The 15,882-nt window shown below is 34.6% G+C and overlaps 1 protein-coding gene across 1 annotated transcript in view; it reads left to right on the forward strand.

Annotated features, from left to right (window-relative positions):
* Positions 1-4,790: 4,790 nt before the first annotated feature.
* LOC120778855 (somatostatin receptor type 5-like) overlaps positions 4,791-15,882 on the forward strand; it is a 41,926-nt gene continuing 30,834 nt past the window's right edge. The window contains exon 1 of the mRNA XM_040110883.1: positions 4,791-5,050. The gene's annotated coding sequence lies outside the window, so the exon portion shown is untranslated. The remainder of the gene's footprint in view (positions 5,051-15,882) is intronic.

Genomic DNA, 15,882 nt, shown 5'->3' on the forward strand with positions numbered 1-15,882 from the left:
GACCTCCACTCCGTTGGAAGGACCAGGTGAAGAAGGACCTGGCTACGCTTGGAAATGGCGCCACGTGGCGAAAAGACGAAACGACTGGCGCGCTGCTGTTAACTCGGCTATAATCGCGTAAGCGGTGTCCACGCCAATTAAGAAGAAGAAGTTCAACTATAAACATATATAATTCCGTTCATCTGATTTCTGATGTTTTGCACCTTAAGGTACATATTTGCCTGGCTTTGATTCTTCTAATTTGCAAGGGTATAAAATGTTCGGTTGGACCAGAACTTAGTTCTTTCTTACTTGTTTAGCAACCAGCTTAACATGCTTAGTTACAAAACTTCGGGATATTAATCGAAGCAAGTTTATTCCAATAAAAATTTCTGAAATTTTGAAATAGAAACTAATAGTTTACCAAACCAATAGATCAACAGCGTTGCAGTAGGAGCCATGTACAGCTTTTTAATGATGTAGCCAATCCTTATGAGATAACAAATTCTATTACATGAAACCTGTTATTGAAATATGGAAGTCAAGGACCCTTGTTAACAGGTAATTTTAAATAGCAGAAATAGAGAATTCCGACCTACGACAGTTGTTGCTCATAGACAGAATCTTTTTGAGATGAAACATTGCTGATTAAATATTATGTTATCCGTTAACAGTAAGTCATGTTCAGTCTTACAGACTCAACTTGCTCCTATATGTTATATCCAAGTCATATGTTAACTGCAGTGTTCTGTAAGAGTTTTTCATTCATGTAAAGTTAACATAGGAATTTAAAAAAAATATTCTGTAAGTAAAACAACAGCAATTGTTCATCTTAACTTATAGACCGTTCATTGCACTTAACATTATTATTTAACATTTATGTTATTGCGCATGTTTTTATAACATAATGTAATTTTTCTTAAATATTCATGTATGTACATATATGCAAGTATTGAGGTACGGAGATCACGTATTATTGCTCAGAAAAAAGTTTACTAACTATAAAAATAAGCATGCGTAATTATTTTCACGAATTTTATAATAATGTCAAAGATATAAAAACTAAAATATACATATGTATATAGAAAGAGATTTATTTCAACTGATAGGAAAAATTTATTCTGCAAAAAAAATCTATTACCACGAAAAAAAACAACGTTATTCAAAATTAGCACAATTCTTTTCAAATACCCAACGATTTATAAGAAATATCGACGCAATAACTGACACAAAAGCTTTTCCGGAAGCTTTCTGCCTTTAACAGTTACAGCTATGTACGTTAACATTACACATTTTCTAGCAGTAGGGGAATAGTTATTTCCCATATTTCCAAACTTATCTCTACCGAGCTAGATACATACTTAAGCCCTTCTCTCGATTGTGTACAGCATATAATTTTCTAGGCGGGAATGTTATTCTTCCCACTGGAACAGAGTTAGGGAGACACGAAACTCACACTTTCCACAGCTAAAAATCTTAAAAACTAATACTTAGGTTTATGCATATGCAGTTAGCATACATTTTTAAGTTTTAAGCATTTTTTGACAGTTTGAGAGCACTCCTTCAGGGCCAAATTATCTAAAATTTCATACAAAAACTGACAATTTCATATAAAAAGACAATCCTAGTGGTTACATCTGAAAAAACCGCTTGTTATAAATATTTTCTATAAGATTATTTAATCCTTTAGTTTATTTGTAGACGAAAAATAATAATGATTAATAATAATAAATTAAATCTTTGGAATTTGAATTCTTGAAACTTCCCCGGAAGTAATATCCGATGTGAAATAATATTCTTCTCAAAAGAGTACATTATAATAGCTAGATTTGAAAATTTTTGGATTATCTTGATGCCCTACTCGCTCCCCAGTTCAATATCCAAGGTCATTTGGTCATTTTAGAAAGTTTAGATTTCAGAGTGGATGATTTTTTAGCAATTATTATGAAAAAACTTATTCATTGGAATAACTAAATACATGTATCTAAAAACATCATGTGCAAATTTCAAATCATCGGTAGTCGGTTTGCAGAACTCGCTTAATATTCATATGTGTTCGCAACTATTTTTCATCACAAAAATTGTTTTTTTATATTTTTGTTTTTAATTTTTTTTTCTTCAAATTATTTTATTTTTGTTCAAAATATATTTTGTTTACAAAATTTTTTTTTTCTAAATATTTTTTTTTTAATTTTTTTGTTTTAATTTTTTCTCAAAATTTATTTATAGATATCAAAAAAAAATTTTGTTTTAATTTTTTTCAAAATTTATTTAGAGATTTCAAAAAAAATGTTCATAAAAAGTATTTCAATATAACCAAATTGCAAAGCCTTTTTTCCACACAAAACACTGTCTTGCAGGGATTTCCTTAAATAATTACAATTTATAATCACGTATTCCATTAAAATATTTGCGCACCTTCAAAGAAAATGTAAACAATAACTCAAGGCATCTGATTGCCAAATTTGATTACAAAAATGTAAACAGCTGGAAAGTTCGCCCTACGACAATTTATCATGTTCCTTGAACATTCACACCCTCACAACCAAACGGCCTTTGGCGTAAAGGGTTGCTTAATGTAATCACTAATGATTACTCAGCGAGTGTCCAACAGACAACAATAAAGTGAATAAAAAAAACAAAACAAAAAATATTTCGCAAACACAAAAGCTTTTTATAAACTTTCAAAAAGCTGCACAGAATGGAAAAATTCACCGAAATTCCAGTGGCTTGCAGAGCACAGACTTTTTTTTGCTCTTGTGAGTGGCCTTGCAGCCGACGTAAGCATTGTTGTTTTTGTTATAATTTATTTATTTATGCGTTTATTTATACACATGGTTTTGTTATTGTTTTTGTGTGTACTACCGCTGTCATTGACAGCAGAATCAGCTGTGCGGCGGACAACAAGCACAACGTTTGCTGGCAACAAGCGCATGTGCCGGTTAACCGTTACTCGTTACTACGCAGACATTCAGAAATTCACTCGCCGAAAAATGCCGACACTGCTCGCCTTTTGCCATCAACACACACTGTGAGTGTGTTATTATTGTGGCTGAAACATTTTTGGTTTCTTATCGGCGATTCGTTTTGTATGCGTGTGCATGTGTGTAAGTGCGTTTATGCCTGTTATCTCTGCATTTTCAACGTTTACACTTTTGTCCGTTTTTCCTTTTGTCTGTATGTGTTCGTGTGCGCCTGTGCTTTATACTTTCTCTTTGGTTGCTTCACTTCTTTGGCTGCGTGCGAGATTTTCGTATTTGCGGCTTTCGCGCCTTTGGCACAAATCAGTCGTTTGCTAACAACACAACTTGCCAAACGTGGCCTAGAAAAGCGGTCAAAAAACACATTCTCGACCTTTATCGCCAACAAATAACTTACAATGCGTGCGCTCGCTCTCAACCATTGTTGCTGTTTAATTAATTTATTGGCTATAAAAGTGAAATAATTGCCACTGTTGTGGCGTTTGCGCAAGCAAAGTGTGATTAGTTTCAAAAATAAAATTTATTTGATTTCTAATTTATCAGTGCTGTGCGGAGTTCTAAAAAAAATAATAAATTAGTGTTGAGTTCCCTTTGAAAAATGGTTTTGAAAACTCACAAAAATACTGAATTAGAATTAAATTGAAAAAAGTTCGAAAAAAACACAATGACATTGGCAATATTATACAAAATTTCAAGCAAAAAATTAAAATTGGTTCAAAATATTACAACAACAAAAGCAACATTTTGAAAGTTTCTATAAAAGAAGACGTTTTGAATTTCTTAAAAAACACAAAAATAATAAATTAGAATCAAATCGAAAAGAATTCGAGAAATTACCACAACAAAAGCAACATTTTAAACATTTTTTATAAATAAACGAAGACGTTTTAAACTTCAAACTAAAAAAACACAAAAATGCCAAATTAGAACGAAGTTGAAACAGTTAATGTAATTACAACAACAAAAGTACCATTTTAAAAATAGCTTAAAAAATCGAAAAGAAAATATGTAAATAATTTCGAGTAATTACAACAACACAAGTAATTTTTTGGAGAAATTGCTATAAACAATTGGAAAAAGGTTAGGCTTCTTTCAAAGAGAAAAATACTGAATTGATTTTAAATATTTAAATTAAATAAAAAAAGTTGCAAAAAATGCAATAACAAAAGCAACATTTTCAAAATATTTTCAATACGGAAAAAATGCCAAAAAATATATAAATTACAACAACAAAAGCAACATTTAAAATAACTACTCTTAAAACCCATTCTAAAAGGAATAGTGTTTACATGTATTTTTAAGTCATAAGAAGTATAAAAACATTAACTTAAATATATAAAATTTTTCTCTTACATTTAAACTAAACAACTTGACAACAATTACAGTTTAATAATAATTTGTTAATATATTTTTAAATTAAGTGTGTGTCAAGTGTGTTGCTATAGAATATACCACAAAAATTGCAATTAAAGTACGGCCTATTGGAAAAAACCAAAAAACATAGAACTTCGAAAACTCAATTAAGTGTTTAAAATCTAAATTAAATGTAAAAAACTGCAAAAAATTAAATTAAAATTAAAAAATTTTGGAAAAGCAAAAAAAGTTAATTTAAAAAAATTAATAAAAAATTAGAAAAAAAATAAAAAATAGCTATCAAGCTGAAAACATCGTACGACTTAAAAAAAAACGGAAAAAAGTAATAGTCGAAGACTACACTGAATGTTTCAAAATATCAGTGTTAAAAAATCATATTTATTTATAAAATTTCGCTGGAAATATTTGATGTCACATACTATTACCATTTTATATATTTTATAAAAATTAAAGCGATTCAAACACAACGGTAGTCAAATTTACAACAGTGTTGCCCGTTATACTAAACTTGAAAGTTTTTCGAGGCACATAATTATATATTCCAAAATATGTATATTGTTCAAGTATTCTTCAAAACTTTATTATAAATAAACAAAAACAAAAATCGCAATTATCATAAATAGCGGATGCGCCATTACTTTACCTTTGATCTTAAACATAAATTTATGGACGCCATTCATAAGTACATAAAGCATCAGCGCGGCAAACCATATAAAGTGAGTACCAAAAAAAAGTCAGAATTTTAAACGTCAATATAGCTAAACAAGAAAAACCGTTAAGATCAGTTGCAACGAAGCTTGCATAATGTTCACAAATAAATACGTTTCTATACAAGACCAAGATATATATATATCTAGCTATAGTGCTTCGATCTTAAAAATTTGTTCAAATGTTGTAGGTTTTCTTTAGGAAATAATTATTGCAAATTTCATGAAGAAATAAAGTGAAAAAGTTTTCCATACAAGGTCTTGAGTTTGATCAGTAATTTGTACGGCATCTACTACTATGAGCACAGAATAGTTAGACTTGGTCACGACACGATTTTGGTCGAAAATTTGCCGAAAAGCCCATAAAGAATCAATGCCAGGAGTGATCGGCCCATTATGCCGGCCTCTTTTTACGAATACCTTCACGCAAACGGCGCATAACGCTCAAATCATGTTCTTTGCTGACAAGAAGGAATTCGGAATGCATCACACCACCTAAATCAAAGATAACTTTCAAGATAACCTTAATTTTTGGCCTACTTTGACGTGTTTTTTTCGGCTTCGGTTCACTTTTGCCACGATATTCCGGCGATTGATCGTCTGCTTCGCCGTCTTATGTCCAGATATAAGACTCATTGTCAGTAATAATACGTTTCATGACATCCTAGTAGTCGAAGAACATTGTTTTAAAGACGTTAACGCGACGCTGTTTTTCGAAAAAAAAATTGTCCTTTCACTTTTTTTTAGACCCAAATGATCTTTCAAAATGGTTTTCACTGTTCCTTCCGATATTCTAATGATGATTAAGATCTTTGACTGTTAATCGTCGATTCTCAAGCAGCAATTCCTTTATTTTTTTGACGTGTTGATCATCAATTGATGTTGATGGTCGTCCTGGACGTGGCTCGTCGCCAACGCGTTCTTGAACCTCTTTGAAGAATTTATACCAATCAAAATACACTGAACTGGCGGTTATCGCCAGGACTGATGTTCAGAAATATTTTGTTGTACATTTGGTGTTACTAACAGGGTATCATATTCTATGAGCTGGTCTCCAATGCCTTAACTCTTAATTGCGGTTTGTGCAATCAACAATTAGACCGACCGAAGGAAGTAATTGGCCAGAAGCGGCCAGTCATAGCCAATAGCAAAGGTATTGTGTTCCATCTTGATCTTTAGTGACTTACCAGAATCTCTGGGATCTCAAGTCTATGGTAAATGATTTTGCGTACGAAAAAATTGTCTAAAGAGAAGCTCATGAAAATCGACTGTAACAGTTTTTTGCCAATAAGTACCAGTAAATATTTTTATTAGGAAAAACACATTAAAACTAATAAAGGGCCGATCAGGGCTCATTAAACAAAACTGTTAAGTCGTCTCGTCATCCTGATCATATGCATGTATATACATTAACTCCATATCTACCTCAATTAGTTGTAGGTGATACGAGTAACCGTTTGTTGAACAAAACCATTAATTTTTACAATCAATATATTTTTCGGATTTGGCCTGGAATACTATATAAATTGTCGAACGTAAAAACAATCTTAGTTCTTAGTTGAAAAGAAATTTGGCGAAAATCAAATAAAAATCGCCGAGACAGGTCCTTATTACAAGCAAACGACAGATTAACATTTTATTACAAGCTTGTAATATTGCTATCCAACTGTTGATGTCGATCGGTTATTGTCGTTAACAGCCAAGTTTCTATTATTCTTACTATCAAAAAAATCCGGAGTCCTGATTATTTTAGTTCATGAAGGTCAACTAAAGTCATATTTTTATACAGTTTCCTAAAAAAAACTTACAAGTTAAAGAACCTGCAAGTTAAAGAATGAATGCGCCAATTTTATGAATTCTATCATTTACTTATTGCCTTTCCTTTAGTTCGCATCGGCGCTTCGCTCGAGCTTCACTTTGGAATTCACTTTTAATTTCTTACTTGTAATATTTCCAAAAAGAAAAAACAGGAATTCAATTTACCTGACAATCTTTACAGTACTGAGTTATTGGTATTGTTCAGCCAATCGCTGCTCACAGCTCAAATTTCAATGCGTTGTCAAGTTGGAGCGATTTTCCTAAAATTTTCCTTCACTGATTTCGTATTTACGTACTTGGCATGCAACCTAAAACTCTGTTGGTTACCAAGGCGGGCAACGACACACCCATCGGGCCAAATGTTGAACGAAATTGGCAAACAACTACAAAGTAAACCAAAGTCAATTGCTAACGAAGTCGCCGATCAGCGAACGAACAAAGAAGCAGCGGCTGGCTAACGCCTTAATGCCGCTTGCGGTCTGAGACAGATAACTGCCAAACGTCATAAATATATAATACAACAACCAAACAGTGTGCACAGCACACCACAAATCGCCTTTGCAGGCAGTCAAATTCCTTGCGAGTCCTTTACGCCCTTCAACTGCCGCGCACTCACCTTAAGCTGAGCGCGCAATTTACTTTCACCGTTAGCTGCTTGCTGCTTTCTCATTATATTCTCTGGCAGTGCGGTGTTTATTACCGTTGCAGCTGTCACCGCAGAGTCATCAGTGCTGAAGTTGTTGTCATTTGAGCGCTCTTACCAGCCAAGCCCCGTGAAATCGCACACACAAAGCACTCTTCGCATCGACACCACTCACCCACGCTTTCACCGATTCACTCACCAACTCACTTAGAAATCGTTTATAAAGTTTACGTGCAACGCAGCGCAAACCTGTTGCCGATAATTGCGTACAGTGGTGTGGTAAGTATTACGACTGAACGAGTGGAAGACATAAAAAGAGGCACGCAAGCGAAATATTATTTAAACTCGCGCGAGTTACGAGCGCATTAATGTGGAAATTCGTATGTATTTGTGAATTTGGATGTACTTTGTTCCGTTTTTTCGATAATGATAGACTTAGCCGCCGACAGAGCATGAAATGTACCACCACACCTGATGACAGGCGTATTGAGCCGTTGCCGTTGTCCATAGCTATAGTGGCAGCCATTGTCATTGTCAATGTCAATGCGCTAGTAAATTGTCATACTTCACGCCACTGCCACACGCTTTCGCTCTATGATGATATAGTTATGATTTTATTCAGCTATAACCACATAACGGCACAAATAAAGATATCAAGGAGTTTTAATGCATTATGCTATTGAAATGTTTATTTGTGTCATCAGGAAACTAAGCAAATAATGGGGTTAATGATATTCATTTCAACCATAATACACATAAGTAAAGTGTCTTGATAAGCGTCAGCTATTGACTTTAATGAATATTTATGTATTATAACCATGATATCTACAGATATTAACTCTCATCCTTTCATTTGGCCATGTTTCACAATTTCGAGTTGCATTACGAACTTCTTTGATCCCAGTGAACCGTAGTTGCTTGCTACTTATTAGTCTAAACATGGTATGATCGACACCGAAGAGCCCAAAGCCGATTATAATCCAAGCAAATGCAGTGCCGTAGAACCGGGAGAAGTAGAGACTAGCGGGTGATCCAAGCAACGAAACTTTTTTCAATAGCCTTTTTTGACAGATCACGCGTGAGTCGTGTGAAGGTGGTATACTAATTTTGTTCCGAATTATATAGCATTTCATCGCGAAAAGACTTCCGCCTAACAACAAGGTCGCGATCGTATGACATCACACCGTTAAACTTTTGTAATATTTTTGGATATGTAAATAAAGTCTATGCGGACAATCCTGTTTCGATTCAGGCCTTGGAGCAAAACATCACGCTTGTCATTCGCCAGCTACCAGTCGAAACATCTGAACGAGTCAAATGCCAAAGAATGTTTTTTTTTTTCGAATGATAATACACATTCCCCATTGTGTCTGAAGTTTTTTTCTTTAAAAAAGTAGTAAACCTCGAAAGGGTGATGCATTTATATAGGTTCAGTTAAGCGCCAACCTCAATTGGTTTTGATTTACTTATAGTTGCTCTCTTTATTATAAATTTAGAAATTCCCAGATACATAGATTGCTCCTTAACCAGCTGTAAATGTAAAGACTTCATATAAATATTTATGATCATTATAATTTGAAAAGCATCCTTTAAAATATTTACGCTCTCTGAGAGCGCGAGAGAAGGACGAAATTGTACAGACAGAATACATTTCATTGACAATATTATATGATAAAAAAAATTTGTATGAAGCATTAACTGTCCTATGGCTTAAATAATAAATAATATTCGAGGTTAATATCGTGAAGATCAGTTTATATCTTACGACACATGCCCATATAAAGCTTATTGAAGTACGAGGTTGTTCTGATATGTGCTTAGCTCCACCGACCTATGACATCACTATCCAAAGATAAATTTTCTTTAGCGCAGTGTCATAATTTCAACCGAATCAGAGTTTACGTTTTATTTTGATCGCGTATGAAATCGAGCGCTTTCGGGAATTTTAGAGAAATGGAAAATATGCAATATCGGTCTGTGATTAGATTCTTACTTTTGGAAGAAAAAAAAAAGCATTGAAATCAAAGATCGCTTGGACATTGTTATTGCCCACGTTGCCTACCAAGTATATAGTAGTATGCAACAAATCGTCCAGGTCATATCCATTGTCAAATCTTGTATACAAGAAGCGCAAATATGAGGCCACTTCATAGCAAAAGTTCTTAAAGCACAATTCGAAGGTAGTTTTGCGGTCTATGATTAGATTTTTGCTTTTGGAAGACAAAACGAAGCACTGAAATCAAAGATCGCTTGGACACTGCAATTGTCCACTTTGCCCAGCAAGTATATAGTAGTATGCATTTCAACAAATCATCTAGGTCATATTCTTTATTTATTTTTAGGTGCTGACTGTATTGACGTGGGAAAGGGTGATAGTAACCGCTTTCTGTGATCTACATCGTCTACCTGGTGAAGAGCAAAGTAGTCATAGGGCTGTACTATGACGCATTATTGGGCCCATACGACGCCGAATTGCAGAAAGATTCGGTCGAAGTGGTCTTCCATACTAACAACGCTCGGGATAACACTTCCGTCGTATTTAAGGAAAAAGAATACGGTATTCAACCTTATTCATATTGCGACCTTCTTTTCTTTCCAAACTGACTGAAAATGATACTCGCTTGGCAAGAATTTCAGTTGACTGAGCAGGTTATCACCGCCAAGGAGCACTACTTTTCGGGCTAGAATGCTATATTAAAAATTATTATTAATTTTAATTTTCGGGCTTCTTTCGTAGGCTATTTTTGATGTGACCGCTCCCATAATGGCGTAAAAGCTTGATGTATGAATTGAATGAAACTTAATTTGTAAAAAAGCCGAAATTGTTTAGAATTAGTAGGAAATTCTTATTTTATTATGAATGCCGTCGGGACCATTTTTGAGAAGCGAGTGCTACAATTATTGAGCGATATAAAAATGAATAAAACAATTTTGTATTGTAACACGTTTTAAAATTAGAAATACCCTTCGTTTTGGCAGATTGCTTGTGAAATGATGAAAAGGTCTGTCTTAGATTTCATTTCAGCCACTCAACTATACTACAAATTTGATTTCAAAAAAGGGTGTTTTTAAGGTGAGGGCTTCAATGAGGCAATACTTTTCTCAGAGTTGGTATTTTTGATAGCTGTTATTTGATTTAAAGGTTAGACCTGCAAGAGCGATGTGATGCTAAAATGAAACATAATTCTCAAATTTAATCAAAATGTGTTCTGTTTTCTTTTTTTTTTTTTTTGAGAAGATAATTTTATGTCATTTATGATTTAAACAAGATGTTGGCCAAATGACCACTACGGCTCCGTTTGCATATTTCTACCGGTTTACGCCAATTTTCAATGACCCTGTGCAGCATTTCTGTTTTTATAGTAGTTGGGAGCATCGAAATCCGCTAAAAGTATCCTACTTTCATCTCATGACTCTCCTACGGAACCATCGGTTAATTTTCACTTCGTGGAAGGGACGGAATATTTAAGTCTCCTCTAATGGGCGGTATAATCTGTTGAATGTTGTTGTTGCGAGGGTAATTAAATATTACATGGTCAGAGTCTTTTATATATTCTATGCATGTTGGACAATTCGGACTAATGCCATTGTGGAATCTGTAAAGGTTGCTTCTAAAGCACTCATGTCCACTAAGTGTTTGGGTCAAATGTGATTCCAGGTCCCCATGTCGTCTGCCTATCTACAAATGGATGTCCGGTATAATTTTGTGGATCCAACGCCCTTTGGATGAGGAATGCCACCACTGCTGCCACATTTTGGTGCTCTTTTTCCTCCTCTTTATCTTTGCCGATACTACTTTAGGCGCTGAAAGCTGATCGCTCGTGTTCATCTCCCAGGCTGTCAATGGGTGGCATACTGGCTAATACTTCAGCAGCGTCGACTGATATAGTCGGGAAAGCACTTATTACTCGAACTGCAGATAGCCTATGCTCTGAAATTATTTGTTTAGCATACATTTCTATGTCCATTGCCTGTATCTGTGACGTTGCTGCATCCAATATTATGGTACGGTGCAGCATTTCGGCTATTGTGTGTTGAATGTTGTTTTCGTGCTCCTCGAGCGTTGATTGATTGGCGTAAACCTTTGATTTAATATACATACAAAATAAAACAATAAATTATATTCATTAAATTGAGTGATCTTCTCGACTATTTGACCGTTGCATCCTCAGAAAGTCACTGCTTGGTGTGCTCTATAAGCAGAAGCAATCAATCGTCTATATTTGTTCAAAAATCAAGCCGGGCATAAAGTTACAGACAATGGGGAGCGATATAGAAATATCACTAATGAATCTTTCGTATCAGAATTGGCGGATGTTGATGTGGACGACCTTATGATTATTCGCTAAACAGCAATTTATTGAAGAATACTTTTGGTGGGCGCATTATCTCACATCGGGGGCCTGTGGCGTGGTGTCCAAGATCGTGCGACTTTAGCCCGCTGAACTATAATTTGTGGGATGTATGTGAAGTAGTTGTCTATATAGATAAGCACGAGACGAATGTTGCCTTGGGAGTGACTTTTCGACGCTGTTGCTGACATACAGCCTTAATTGGCACACAAAGTGAACGAATTTATTCCATCCAGCTGCGGGACCAAGTCTTTGGCCATAACATTAAATGATATGTGTTTTATTTAATCTTGAAAACCACATGTCTAAAAAAACACGCTGTACTTATTCCAAAATTTGTGCTGCTCTATTAAAAAGGATAATTTTTTAATAGCTAAGAGCTTTTAGCTATAATTTCGAGTTAAATTAACACAAAGATAAAAGCTTAACACTTTTTCTTATTAGCCATTAATTATTGTATCTAGATATGCAACACAAATAACAGTAAAATAAATTTTCATAAAAAAGGATTAAAAATCTTGGGCAAGTAAAAATTTTGTTGCGCTTACGAAACTGGCTACGATTTGCTGAAACCTGATAAATTCGTTTAACTTTCCACAATTAAATTGCAGTTATATAGCAAAGTATATATAGTTTGGTATATATGTATATACGTACCAAAAATATTCTGCGCTTGTCGACCATAAACTGTAGATACAAGCTAAAAGCTGCAGCTGCAACATTTTAAAATTTAGCTTTTCAGCACACCATTGAGACGGTAAAAGTAGATGAAAATCTTGCCGGCGACGCTACTGCGAGCGAGCAACACAATTACACCTACTACATTTGCTGCAGTTAATTTAGCAATTTATAGCCAAACTCTAGAGCTGCAGAAAAAAAATTTGGACTTTGTGAACAGAAGTATAAAGCTGCCACCAAAAACGTGTTGTTGTTCTTGCTTTTGTAGTTGCGTATTTTAAATGGCAATTTTTAGTAGCCACCGGCGAGTTGTCGAAATCTGTGTGCAACACAAACAAAGCGGCACACGCTAACTAAGCAAACCACAATTGCTTGCAGCAGGACGACGGGGCGTATGAGTGATAGCGTTTTTAATCACAATGAACGAAGAACGCTTTGTTGTGGTGAGTGAGTAATATAAAGCGCGCTGAAAAGAAAAAAGTAAATAATATACAACCAGAGTATTCAACGCAGCAGATGAAGCACAAACATTTGCGGCAACCACACGTTGGCAAGCACCACATCGCACCAATAACACATTGTTTGCCAGTATATGCCACACGGCGTTGGCAGTTTGCAACGCCTTTCAGTTATTTTTTTTTTTATTCTTTGCACCAAATAACCCCTTTGGCCTTTGGTCTGTCTGCACTCTTGTTGCCCTTCTTGTTGTTGTTGCCCGTTTGTATTACAATGTTTTCCCTTTTGTAGGTCACTTAGCACCAGCGCAATAATGTGGCCGCCAGTGCGCACCCGCTTTCTTTGCATTATGTTGCATTGGTTGCTAGTTGGTAATAATGTGGCAAGTTGTAGCTGCAGTCGAGTTTATCTGTTGTTCAAGTTAGTTGGATAAATTGCTTGCCTTTCCTAATGCAATTTAATGTTGTGGCAAAATTGTTTCGCTTTGAGTGCAGAAGGCTAACAAGGTTTAAGATTTCTTAATGGGTTTAGGGTTAGAAAAATATTTTATTAATTTTTTTACAATCTTTTAGATAATAAAAATTGATAATTTAAATGTAGGGGTCATTATAAAGAGTTTAGATATTTATTGGCATTCGAAGAACTCTTAACTTAATATACAAGGTCTGTCGCAAAAGAAACAGAACTTTTTAAATATAACTGTTTCTGGTGGCGCCACCTATTGGTGGGTATATGAAATAAAAAGCTTGATCTCCTGTTGACATTTCGGAAAAATTTTACGACAATTGGATAACTACAGTCGATGTTATCGATCAAAAAGTGACAGCAGCTTTTGGTCATCGGTCGTAAAATGCATTTTGAACAAAGAGCAAATATTAAATTTTGTTTTAAACTTGGGAAAACGTTTACTGAAACACTTCAAATGATGAAAAAAGTTTATGGTGATCAGTGCCTATCCCATAGTAACGTGCATGAGTAGTTTAAGCGATTCCAAGAAGGTGGTGAGGACCTCTGTGACGATCAGAAGTCAGTCGTCTTCAGAAGTCAAAAACAAAGACAATGCCGATTTGTTTTTACGATTCCGAGGGTATTGTACACCGAGAGTTCGTCCCATCTGGCCAAACGATTAATGTTGTGTTTTACCTTGCTGTTATGAAGCGTCTTTTGTCACGCATTCGTCGTGCTCGACCACAATACGTTGAGGCAGGGTCCAGGTGCCTGTTGCACGATAATGCGCCGTGTCATCGGTCGACGCTTGTCACTGATTTTTTGACAAAAAACTCCATATTAACCATTAATCACTCACCCTACTCACCCACACCCCACTCTGGCATCCTGGAAAACTTCATTTACCCATGAAAGGACATTGGTTTCAGGACATTGAGCTACCCAAAAGGCGACGACCGATATTCTCAAGAGCATTCCGAAAAATGACCTTAAACACTCATTTGAAATGCTAATTGACCCGGCTAAACGCTGTATCGAAGCACAAGGAAACTACTTTGAATAAAAAAATATAGCTTTTGAAAAATATTAATTTATTGTTGTTTTTTTAACAGTCCTGTTTCTTTTGCGACAGACCTTGTATATACATATTCTCTTAATATATACCAAAAATTTTAAAATTGATCCAGGAAACAGTTTCGGAGAAATGAGCTATTTTTAACAAAAAGCTCAATTTTAAAAAAAAAAATTTTAAAACTTTTTTTTTTGGAAAACCGCAATTTAGTCAAAATTTAGACCAGTCCTTTGATTACTAGCTGTATTCATCTATATAAATAATAGATTTCTTTGGTTTTTGTATCTGAGATAGTTTTAAGCTGAAAAATCTTTCGAATCAGACATTCTTTTTCAGAGGTGCCCTTGGTGATCGGAGTTTTATTGAAGTACAAAATAAATGCTGTAAATGTACAATATTTTTATTTTTTCTGACTTTCAGGTTGATGTCATGTGGTATTCTACATACTTTCTCATTAATTATCTTCTTACAACTACCACCATCGAACGATCTTAATGAAATATCCTTCACTGATCTTTAAAACAATTATTTCCAATACCAGTTAATTTGCCTAAATGTAGGTAAGCATTTTGTAAGGCTTCCATTACTTTTCCGTAATTCCAATAAGTATTATCGAGATAGGCACTTGTAGGCACTTTCTTTCTCTCTTTTGCTTGTTAAACTCTTAGTTAAGATTTTTATACAAGGTTACGTAATATCCAAGCTCTTGTTTCTATATTATTTATGCTCAAACGAGGCTAATAAACTTTAATTTAGGATCGGTCAAAGGACTAAGAGTTACAATTTATTAACAAGTCAATTAAAAAATTCAGCATGGCGGTACTAGGATGAAATCCATATAATTTCTCCTAACCTTCAAAAGGCGCGTGTATAAATTTAATAGCTGTCATCAGGCTTGCCATCAGGTTTTACATTTCTGGGTCTATTTTTATTCAATATGGATGATATTTCGCTGTTCATAATATACACAAACACACTGTTATAAACAAAAGGCAAACATTTGTGTTTAAAATAATTATCTTCTTTTCAAACTCGGGATATATCAAACCAAAGCTGCCTTACTTCTTTCAAGGTTCTGCAAAATTGCGCAGTGAGTTACCACCAACCACTTAAAATTATAATATTATTATTTATTCAAAGCATCAGAGCCATAAACCAATAAGGCTGTAGTTAAACTAATAACTAAATATTAGACCAAGGTCTTCATCCGGGGGAAAGCGGATCACCATATGAACACTTACATGCGAGAATGTAATTTTACCTATAACACAATAGCTCTATAATAAGTGGATTTACGTATAAAAAAACTTAGTTATATATGTGCTTGCCCATATTAACACTGAATTGTTTGTTGTTTTAACAGAACACTTCGCTC

Source organism: Bactrocera tryoni, chromosome 5 (assembly GCF_016617805.1).
Source record: "Bactrocera tryoni isolate S06 chromosome 5, CSIRO_BtryS06_freeze2, whole genome shotgun sequence".
In the NCBI taxonomy this organism is placed as follows: domain Eukaryota; kingdom Metazoa; phylum Arthropoda; class Insecta; order Diptera; family Tephritidae; genus Bactrocera; species Bactrocera tryoni.